The 11,681-nt window shown below is 42.1% G+C and overlaps 1 long non-coding RNA gene across 1 annotated transcript; it reads right to left on the bottom strand.

The window, feature by feature from the left end:
• Nucleotides 1–7,524: 7,524 nt before the first annotated feature.
• Nucleotides 7,525–11,333, bottom strand: LOC134296098 (uncharacterized). The gene is made up of 2 exons (XR_010002667.1): nucleotides 10,603–11,333; nucleotides 7,525–7,777 (listed from the first exon to the last, which is right to left on the bottom strand). It is a non-coding gene; the product is annotated as an uncharacterized LOC134296098 (long non-coding RNA).
• Between the last annotated feature and the right edge of the window lie 348 nt (nucleotides 11,334–11,681).

The raw sequence follows: 11,681 nt of genomic DNA, 5'->3' as shown, positions 1-11,681 counted from the left end.
TGTTGTGTTGCCAAGTTTCGTATTTCTGGGGCGTTCAGTTGTGTTGTTATAGTCATGATGCGTTGTTGTGAGTTTTGTGGGTCCGGTGTGGTTTTGTGGTGTGGTTGTGTTGTTACAACCGGGAGGCAAGGCCTTTGCATTATTTTGCCAAGTTTTGTATTTCTGGGGCATTTAGTTGTGTTGTTATAGTCACGATGCTTTGTTGTGAGTTTTGTGGGTCCGGATTGTGGTTTTGTGGTGTGGTTGTGTTGTTACAATCGGGAGGGAATGCTTTTGTGTTGTGTTGCCAAGTTTCGTATTTCTGGGGCGTTCAGTTGTGTTCTTATAGTCATGATGCATTGTTGTGAGTTTTGTGGGTCCGGTGTGGTTTTGTGGTGTGGTTGTGTTGTTACAACCGGGAGGCAAGGCCTTTGCATTATTTTGCCAAGTTTTGTATTTCTGGGGCATTTAGTTGTGTTGTTATAGTCATGATGTGTTGTTGTGAGTTTTGTGGGTCCGGATTGTGGTTTTGTGTTGTGGTTGTGTTCTTACAACTGGGAGGCAAGGCTTTTGCGTTGTGTTGTCAAATTTTGTATTTCTGGGGCGTTTAGTTGTGTTATAGTCACGATGCGTTGTTGTGAGTTTTGTGGGTCCGGATTGTGGTTTTGTGGTGTAGTTGTGTTGTTACAACCAGGAGAAAAGGCTTTTGTGTTGTGTTGTCAAGTTTTGTATTTCTGGGGCGTTTAGTTGTGTGCCAAGTTTCGTATTTCTGGGGCGTTTAGTTGTGTTGTTATAGTCACGATGCATTGTTGTGAGTTTTGTGGGTCCTGATTGTGGTTTTGTGTTGTGGTTGTGTTGTTACGACTGGGAGGCAAGGTTTTTGCATTGTGTTGTCAAGTTTTGTATTTCTGGGGCGTTTAGTTGTGTGCCAAGTTTCGTATTTCTGGGATGTTTAGTTGTGTTGTTGTAGTCACGATGCATAGTTGTGAGTTTTGTGGGTCCAGATTGTGGTTTTGTGGTGTGGTTGTGTTGTTACAACCGGGAGGCAAGGCTTTTGCGTTGTGTTGTCAAGTTTTATATTTCTGGGGCGTTTAGTTGTGTGCCAAGTTTCGTATTTCTGGGGCGTTTAGTTGTGTTGTTATAGTCACGATGCGTTGTTGTGAGTTTTATGGGTCCGGATTGTGGTTTTGTGGTGTGGTTGTGTTGTTACAACCTGGAGGGAAGGCTTTTGCGTTGTGTTGCCAAGTTTCGTATTTCTGGGGCGTTTAGTTGTGTTGTTATAGTCACGATGCGTTGTTGTGAGTTTTGTGGGTCCTGTGTGGTTTTGTGGTGTGGTTGTGTTGTTACAACTGGGAGGCAAGGCTTTTGCATTGTGTTGCCAAGTTTTGTATTTCTGGGGCGTTTAGTTGTGTTGTTATCGCATGATGCGTTGTTGTGAGTTTTGTGGGTTTGGATTGTGGTTTTGTGGTGTGGTTGTGTTGTTGTAACCTGGAGGCAAGCCTTTTGCATTGTGTTGCCAAATTTCGTATTTCTGGGATGTTTAGTTTTGTTGTTATAGTCACTGCGCAAACAACTTTATCATTTTATATATATAGATTGACCAATGCCTCCTCTTTCCTCTTTCAAATAATTTCATCATTTGCTAACAAGTAAGATTGGCATTTGATTGGCAATATAGCATTGTGACATCATTCAGTTCACAACATAATCCCAGATTGGCTAGGATCATATAAGTGCCAGTTTAGGAAGCAGTAAGAGAAATAGTGACCAGGTTGAAAAATTGGTGCCAGGGGAAATAAAGACACTAAATAGACTTGTTCAGGATATGTGTGACATGAATATTCAAAGTGGAGTCCCATGTTGATATTCCACCAAATTCATTATCTTTGATATGAAGACATCTTGTACAGTTGGTATCTAGGAAGCCCAAATGTGTCCAGATAAAAGCTGTTAATTAATAGTTTTCTTGATTTCCTCTGGCATCCATTCTGCATATTTTAACTAGTGACCACAAGAGTTTTTCTTTCCTTGCAGTCAGTTAGAATATCATTCCCATAGAAGTGAGAGCTGCAGATGGAAAGAAACCTACTGCAGATTTCTCACAAAGAAATCCTACACATGTTTACTTTGTCATAAACTTCCCTGAATTCAATGGGACTTCCTACTGAGTTAAAGTTATAGAGGATTATGGGCAGTATTCATTCAATGCAACAACTGAAGCCACCTCAGTAAGTAACATTGTCAGATTAAATTGATGTGATACAAAATCATAGCCATGGAAAGGATGGGAAATAGCACTCAATTCCTATTATAATAATAAAGAAAATTGCTTTGTACACAATAGTCACTTACAAAAGTTTCAAGGGCAGCTCTAACCATATGACTGTTGAAGCTAGAATTCAAAGACAGCTGTGTTAGTCTGGAAGATTGATAAACAAATGAATCTTATAGCACTTTAGAGACTGATTGAACTAAATTGACAGCATACATTTTTGTAGCATATTAGGAAATAGACTAGGGCTGAATCTACATTGCCCTATATGCCAGAATCTGATCTCAAATTATGTATTTATCTTAGATTATCTGGCAGTGTAGACTCATATAATCTGGTTAAAAGCAGATAATCTGAGATCAGTTCCTGGGTTATAGGCAGGGGTGGTTCAACCGTTAGGCAAACGCTGAAGGTACCATGAGTCTGGAAGGGCGCAGCCTGCCTCCCTCCCCCTCCCAGGCTCCCCCGCCATCTTTGCGCCCTCCAACCTCCTCCCCCTTCCCCTCCTCCTGGGCCAGCAGAGGCCCCAATGGTGGGCGGCGGCAGCTGCGGAGGATGGCGTTCACCACTGGTGGGAGGGGGTGGTGGAAGCACTCCACAGCCTTGCAGTTCTCCGAGCCGGGAGGGGGGAGTGATGGCGGGGTCATGGAAGTTACTGTTGGCGAGAGGAAGAGGAGGAGGTGGAATAGGTGGAGGCGGCTTGGACAAAGCAGCAGAAGGAGAGGAAGGCTGCGCCTGGGCCTCCCTCCTAGTCCTCCACCCAGGCATGGCCTTCCTCTCCTTCCGCTGCTCTGTCCCTGCTGCCTCCATGGCCTGGCCCGCCTTCGGCCTGGGCCCGCCTTCGGCCTGGGCCTGCCTTAAGCCTGGGCCCGCGTTCAGGGCCTGGCCCAGGGACAGGCCTGCCTCCGGGGCCAGGCCCGCCTCTGCGGCCTGGCCCGCCTTCAGCTTGGCCCACTTTCTGGGCCTGGCCCAGGGCTAGGCCCACCTCCACGGCCGCAGCCTGGCCTTCACCCTCGACTCCAGGTCTCCGGGCTGCCTAGCCATGTTCCAGAAGCTTTCTCTCCTGACAGTTAATCCACACCTATTGCAGGCATCCTCAGAGGTTGTGAGGTCTGTTGGAAGCTAGGTAAGTGGGGTTTATATATCTGCGAAAAGTCCAGGGTGGGAGAAAAAGCTCTTGTCTGTTTGAGGCTAGTGTGAATGTTGCAATTGGCCAGCTTTATTAGCATTTAATGGCCTTGCAGATTCACAGCCTGGCTGCTTCCTCCCTGGGGTCATCCTTGGTTGGGAGGTGTTAGCTGGCCCTGCTTGTTCCCTATCTGGATTTCCCTTGTTTTCAGAGTGTTGTTCTTTATTTACTGTCCTGATTTTAGATTTTTTTTAATACTAGGGGCCTTTCAGTGGCCTTTTAATTCCTATGGATTCCTAAGGACCCTTAGGGCTCTTCCAGACAGCCGTATAACCCAGAATATCAAAGCAGAATAACCCACAATATCTGATTTGAACTGGGTTATCTGAGTCCACACTGCCCTATATCCCAGTTCAATGTTTAGTGCTAAATTCGCAAATATAGTAATTCCTACCTAACATTACCATGTATTGAACTGCTTTTTCTGTTGATTTGTTGTAAAACATGATGTTTTGGTGCTTAATTTGTAAAATCATAATGTCATTTGATGTTTAATAGGCTTTGCCTTAATCCCTCCTTAACATTTTCACTTATCCAACACTTTTATTTTTCAGTGATTGGTTTGGGGGGGGGGGGCACCAAAATTCTGTTCACTTACACTTGAAAATTACCTTGTGCTAGCCCTGGTTATAGGGCAATATAGATCCAGCTTCAGAGCATTGCTATATCTGGCTTTATCTGGGGCCAGAATAACAATGATGGTAGGAATAGACAACCGGCTGAATCCTGAGCAATAACACACAGACCAACTGGAGCAGACCCACATTAGTCTCACTGGCCCATATCCTGTTTTTGGTGCTGCTGCTGCCACTGCTTCCCCACCAACTTCAGATCTTCATCCTGGTAGTCCAAAACTGCTCAGCATGCTGTCATTTCTGCTGAGATCATTAATGGGTGCCTTTAGGTGATCCCTCATTGTCCAAGTATGATGGCCCTCCAAGTGTAGTGTCTTGGAGATGGGTAAGTAGGTGACTGTGGAGTCCTATTCTTGACCCGCATGTTCTTCCACAGTGAGGGCATCTGTTTCCAGATGGAAGGCGGTCCCAGTCAGGGTTGATTTGCCACAACTTCCTCTTGGCACATTTCTCCCTTTCACCCTCTATTAGTGCCTCTTTGAATTCTGCAGCACTGCTGGTCACAGCTGACTTCCAATTAGAGCACTCAAGGGCCAGGGCTTCCCAGTTCTCAGAATAAATGGCACAGTTTTTGAGGTTAGCTTTAATCTGTCTTTAAATCTCTTTTCCTGTCTACCAAAATTTCATTTTCTGTTCTTGAGTTCAGAACAGAGTAACTGCTTTTGGGAGATTCGGAAAAGGTGGCCAGTCCAGCAGAGTTGATGGCATAGGAGCATCACTTCAGTGCTGGTGGTCTTTGCTTCTTCCAGCACACTGACAATTTTCCACCTGTCTTCCCAAGAGATTTGCAGGATTTTTCGGAGACAATGCTGGTGGAATCATTCCAGAAGTTGAGTGTGATGTCTGTAGACAGTCCATGTTTCACAGGCATATAACAGGGTTGGGAGGACAATAGTTTTATAAACAAGCACCTTGTTATCCCTATGGATGTCCCAATTCTCAAACATTCTGTGCTTCATTCAGAAGAATGCTGCACTCGCAGAGCTCAGGCAGTGTTGTATTTCAGTGTAAATATTTACTTTTGTGGAGAGGTGGCTGCCAAGATAGTGGAAATGGTCAACATTTTTTAATGTTAAACCATTAAGCTGTATTTCTGGCATTGCAAAGGAATTGGCTGGTGCCTGCCAGAAGAACACTTTGTTTTTTTCAATGTTCAATGAGAGGCCGAGCTTCTCGTGTGCTTCTGCAAAGGTGTTTAGAGTGGCTTGTAGATCTTCTTCTGAATGAGCACAGACAATGTTATCATCTGTTGTGACTCAGCCACAGCATAGCCAGAGTGAGGATGAAGAAGGGGATTCTGGGTTTCAGATACAAGAGCCAGATGAGTCAGACGATGGGATGCAGGATGAATTTCAGGATGATGGCATGGGAATGAGAATACAGGCTGATTCAGAGGCTCAAGAAATGCAGTTTGAGCAGAATGAACTGTTGACCCCACAAGCCGTAGATAACAGCCCGAATGACATTCCCATGGGAATTAATGAACAAGAGATGTCTCAAGCCCTGGTTCAGGTGCGAGATAACAAGGGCCTTGAATTATTTAGGGCGGACTGGTTGTTATGGAAAGGAGTTCAGCCCCGTAGGAGTGTGAGACTGGCGGGCAAGAGAGAGGCCTCCTCAGGAAAGAGGAACACATTTCTGGGGTGCTTTTAAAAGTGTGTGTTTGCCGTTAGATTTTTGTCAAAGCAAATTCTCGCTTCATCTGTGTGGATGTTCATGCTTAAGAAAGATTATTATTCCTGGATCTTTGAAACATTTGGGCCTTTTTTCTTTGGGATCTATCGTTTACTGTTTTGGCTTATGGACTTGTGGATTATTATGGCTCATGGATTAATGGATTTTATTGACTTTTTTATTGCCTGTTTTGATTTATATCTGCTTTTGCTCAATAAAACTACAAAAGACTTTCTCCTGTGTCTGACTGGGTGTCTATAGCAAGATGAACTATTCTGAGGTGCAACATCATCGGCATATTCGAGTTCTATAACCGATGTTGTTGTGATCTTGGTTTTGACTTTCAATCTGCTGAGGTTAAATAGCTTGCCATCTGTCTGACAGATGATTTCCACTCTGGTGGGAAGCTTCCCATCAACAAGATTATTATAGTGATAAAGATGGAAAATAAGGTTGGGGCATTAACACATCCCTATTTGGCACATGATTCCACCTATATGGGTCACGTTGTTTCCTATATAACATGATGTTCCCATCATGTCATCATGGAGGAGCCGCAGGATGTTCACAAATTTGTCAGGGCACCCGATTTTTTGGAGGATGGTCCAGAGAGCTCTGCGATTCACTGTGTCAAATGCCTTTGCAAAATCAATGACTGCCATGTACAGAGGTTGATTTTGTTCAACCTGCATTTTTCTTGGGCCTGTCTTACAGTGGAGATCAGATGTATGACTGACAAGGCGGGCTCACTCTCCTTCTTTGTGTTGATTGCATGGGACAATGAGGTTCCTGCCATGTTGAAAACTGATCAGGCTGAATTGAACCCAATCCAGCTACTCATATAACAAAAAAATGGGAAACATTTTCCGGGAAACACTGGACTTCCCTCCTCACTGTGCTTAGTTTGGAACAAAGTTGGGATAAGGTAAAAAAAGATGGATACATAATCTAGACTGCCACTTTTTTTCTTTTTTCTTTCTTTCTTTCTTTCTTTTTCTTTCTTTCTTTCTTTCTTTCTTTTTTTTTTTTTTGCAGATGCAGACATGGCTTCAGTCTATGAATTTTTATGCTACCAGTTGTATCCTCTGTCTCTAAGGAGCTACAATATCCATTTGTACATGCTCTCTGGTTATATATATCTGAGCTACATAGAAGTCATGCAAAGAATGAGACCTGGGTGTACCACCAGTTAAACCCAGGAAGGTTTGTGCAGTCAGGAATCAAATATGTGACTGTAACCAGCAGAGCAGGAGCTGAGGCCTAGGCTAAGATTCTATCTGTATCTGATGGAGCGTAACATTCCACCAGCCCACTTATGTGGTATGAACCTTGAGCTGGGAGCACTGCGTGACAAAAAAGTGAAGATAAGGAGGCCAGAACTGGATAAGCAGAATGCACACCCTCCAACTGTCCTGATTTGGTAGGGGGGGGGGATGGGGCTAGGGGTTGATGGCATTGCCTCTAAAACAGAATTCTGCCCCCCATGAATATTTCCTTCAGTCCCAGTCTTTCTGAGAGGTTTTGAAAATTCATCACACCTACAACTCATTTATTTGTAGGTCCACATTCCCTTGGTAACTTTCACCTCCCCTTTTCTATGGGTGCTAAAGATCTATTTCTAAATGTGAAATGGCAGTAATTTACAGTGCAACGAACACCCTCCCCCTCCCCATTCTACACCTGTTACAAACTTATCAGAACCTGTTTTGGGAACAAATTGACCAATAACCAAAACTTCTGTACCTACACAAACACAGCTCTGAGCATTAATCCTGTCCATTCCAACATCACTCTTTTCATTTCTTAATATTAATATTTCAAGAAAGACCCTAGCCCAATGAAGTATCCATCTCTGGTTGTTGTTGTTGTTGTTGTTGCTGCTGTTGTTGTTGTTGTTGTTATGTATTCATTTCTATCCCACTTTTCTCCCATGGGTGGGATTCAAAGCAGCATACAAAGTTTGAAACACAACTGTACTTCTGTTCTCCAAATATTAACACCGCACTCTTGTTCTCAGGTGTCAGAAATCTGTCACATGCAGAGAAAGAATATTAAAATCGACCATTTTGCTCTGTCTCCCTAAATCAATGCACAGTAGATGAAAGCTTGCAACACTGCCATTCCTGACCTCTTACAAAACTGAGTGGGATAGTTATATAAGCTCAGGAGGCCAGAATGGGAAAATGGCACATAGGAGGGCAGACAGGAGACTGTGTCTCTAGAACTAAAAGGTGGGGGGGGGGGGGGAGAGCTTTCATTACAAAGGTTCACAAAATCATACATGGCAGCGAGTCAATATCCACAGAATTTAGACTGGCCTATCTGATTTTCTTTCTTTCTCTTTCTTTCTTCTTTCTTTTTCTTTCTTAAAAATACAGCTCTATAATATGAAACTAGTAAAGAAAGCCAGGCTTGTAATTAATGGCAAAGCATGACTGGTAGCTGGCACTTGTACTTAGCAAGAAATTGGAGCTGACAGCTGGGCAGGATTAAGGAAGGGAAACATCTGAACCACTTCCATCTGTTATGATTTCTTGACAAGGCTTCAGAAGGAAGAAAAAGGTGTAGCCCAGACAGAACAAAAACAGTGGGAATGCTCCAAATTTTAAGGGGGGGCTTTGAAGGAAAGTACTTTTTACTACTCTCCTCCCATGTTTGGCCCAACCCTCACTGATACTAAAACTCCTGCAGATCTGATGGTTTCTTCTTGTTCTCTTTTGTCCATCACTCATAGGAGCATGTTAGTATCATGTCCATTTATATTAATCTGAGCCAACAGTAATACAGTAGAGTCTCACTTATCCAACATAAACGGGCCAGCAGAATGTTGGATAAGCGAATATGTTGGATAATAAGGAGGCATTAAGGAAAAGCCTATTAAACATCAAATTAGGTTATGATTTTACAAATTAAGCACCAAAACATCATGTTAGACAACAAATTTGGCAGAAAAAGTAGTTCAATACGAAGTAAAGCTATGTAGTAATTACTGTATTTATGAATTTAGTACCAAAATATCACGATACAGTAGAGTCTCACTTATCCAACATAAGCGGGCCGGCAGAATGTTGGATAAGCGAATATGTTGGATAATAAGGAGGCATTAAGGAAAAACCTATTAAACATCAAATTAGGTTATGATTTTACAAAAGAAGCACCAAAACATCATGTTAGACAACAAATTTGGCAGAAAAAGTAGTTCAATACGCAGTAATGCTATGTAGTAATTACTGTATTTATGAATTTAGCACCAAAATATCACGATATATTGAAAACATTCACTCCAAAAACGCGTTGGATAATCCAGAACGTTGGATAAGCGAGTGTTGGATAAGTGAGACTCTACTGTATATTGAAAACATTGACTACAAAAATGCGTTGGATAATCCAGAATGTTGGATAAGCGAGTGTTGGATAAGTGAGACTCTACTGTGTATGTTTATTATTTATTAAATTTTATTATGATGATATGTGTTTATATCACTCCCTATAGCAGGAGAGATCAAGGTGATGTACGAGCACACTTAAAATCACTTTAAGGAGTTTAAAACAATTTAAAATTTAAAAAATAATAAGAAGCTAAAAGTATAATAAAAATTAATGGGTGAAAACATATTTAAAAGGTGAAAACCATTCTTAAACAGATACAAGTTGAAACACATTAATTATGGCCCAAGGACTTTACCAAAAAGCCAGGTGATGACCAACAGACAGGACCCATGTTGCAGTCAAAGACTACCACAAAATGGCGGGTGGGAAGGGAACAGTTGCAACTGTTTCCATTCTGGAACTGGCCCACCTGTTCAAACTGCCCAAAGTCGGGTGACAGTTCAAATTTTGGACCAGATTTCAGACTATACCCCAACTTGAGTTAAGTACAATAGATAACATCACAAAAATCTTTATGTTTGAATCTTTTTTAGCCAGCAATGTTTATGAAGCTGAAAGTCTGACTTCATGTATTTTTTACTCTATTAGTCAAGTGACACACACAATATGGATAAGGAGCATCAAGAAGGTACAAGGGCCACCTTTTCCCTTCCAGTGCTGTGCCCCTAGCCAATGAGAGGATTGGAGCAATTGTACCAATCACATAATTGATAAACTGACCCTGAATGTCATCACTGCCACCACCAGCAGGTTCTTTGTGCTTGAAAAGAGATGCCAAGGAGAGCAGTGCCTGATTCAGCAGGCGACTGAATTTTTCCATACACTTAGCATTGCCAGATGTGAATGTTTCAAGCAAAAGATGACCAGCTCAAAATGCTAAATGGGAAGGCATTAAGCAATTGTCACATAGTAGTAGACATCTGTTTCCACACCAAGTTTCCCTAGTAAGAAAGCCCTATGTTCCCCATAGGTATAATCATAGAGTTGGAAGAGGCCACAAGGGCCATCCAGTCCAGCCCCTTGCCCTGCAGGAAGACATAGTCATAGTACTGCTGACAAATAGCCATCCAGACTCTGTTTTAATACATTTAAAGAAGGAGCCTCCATCACATTCCAAGTCATATCTTCCTTTGTATTGTGCTTCCTTAGTAAAGAAGGAGAGAAAGACTCTCTAGGCCAGTGGTTCTCAACCTGTGGGTTCCCAAGTGTTTTGGCCTTCAACTCCTAGAAATCCCAGTCAGTTTACCAGCTGTTGGGATTTCTGGGAGTTGAAGGCCAAAATATCTGGAGACCACCAGGTTGAGAATCACTGCTCTAGGCAAAGAGACAATCTATCTACCTGTATTGGTGGTCTAGAATGGCTTCCAGCTGCACATCCCCAGGATGATTCACTCAACACCTCACTGAGACAATGCTTTCTGTTAAGTCACAATGCTAGAATTTTATACAAACACCATCTTTACCTTTCTATAACAGAGGTTTTCAACTGGAAATATATCAAACCAGGCTTATATCCAGAACCCTTGTGGAGATGTCTGCCTGTGACCTCTGGTGCATGCATCTGTAGACACAAGCTGTTAATATTTATCTACTGAGACAGAAGCCAAGGCAGGTGGATCTGACAGAGGACGAGGCATGTGTACTAGACTTCAGAACCATACCCAAGAAGTTATTTTCCAAGTAATTTGGACAAGTCAGGTAGGGAAGGATAAAAGTAGGTGGGATCCAATAGATTTTTAAATGTTGCTCAGAAAATTGGGTATGTTTACCTCAGTAAGAGTTATGCTACCTTATGAGAAACTATTAAGAGAGATAATCCAGTAATAAAATTCCTGATGATATTCCTAATCCACATCCCAAAGAAGCATGGCTTGGATGATGTCACAACAGATATCAACCATCAAGATTCCAGACCAATATTCCAATTTGTTATTGTGCATTTCTCACAGAGTCAATCACATTGCAACTAGGATTGTTCTCATTTAAAGTGAACTTTTAAAATGACAGTTTGCCAAGAAGGCTACCAAAAGAACTATTTCTATTTGCAGATCTTAACACTTAAATTTGAAACTGTGCTATGGCTAGATATCTTTTTTCTCTCTCCTAGAAATGAAATTATCTCTAAGCTACACCCAAGAATTCTTAGAAGATAACTCTTTTTGAATAACTAAATTCCTAGTGCAGTACTTTCTTTTCAGTCTTTACCCAACTGCTTTGTTTCACTGAGCATTACAGACTTCTAAATGTATTTCTCATGACCAGCTCCTGAGTTGCATTGCATAGTATCCAAGCCTCCAATCCCATTCAGCCAAGAAGTGTGAAATATTTCAGCAGATCATATCAGTGCTAGCTTAGGAACATTCCATAAACTCCCACAGCAAAGCACCATCACCCTGGGCACAAAGCATGCCAAGAATTATTTTGAGAGTGCAGATTTATCTACAAATAGAATGGATGTAGAATGTATGTAGAGATATGTATACACAAAAGTGAGTAAACAAAGTTGTCAACATTGCATTTTTGCAACTCCTTGGGTTGTTTG

This window comes from Anolis carolinensis, chromosome 2 (genome assembly GCF_035594765.1).
Source record: "Anolis carolinensis isolate JA03-04 chromosome 2, rAnoCar3.1.pri, whole genome shotgun sequence".
In the NCBI taxonomy this organism is placed as follows: domain Eukaryota; kingdom Metazoa; phylum Chordata; class Lepidosauria; order Squamata; family Dactyloidae; genus Anolis; species Anolis carolinensis.
Note: the sequence above shows the minus strand (reverse complement) of the source record. Positions and strands in the feature narration are given on the sequence as shown.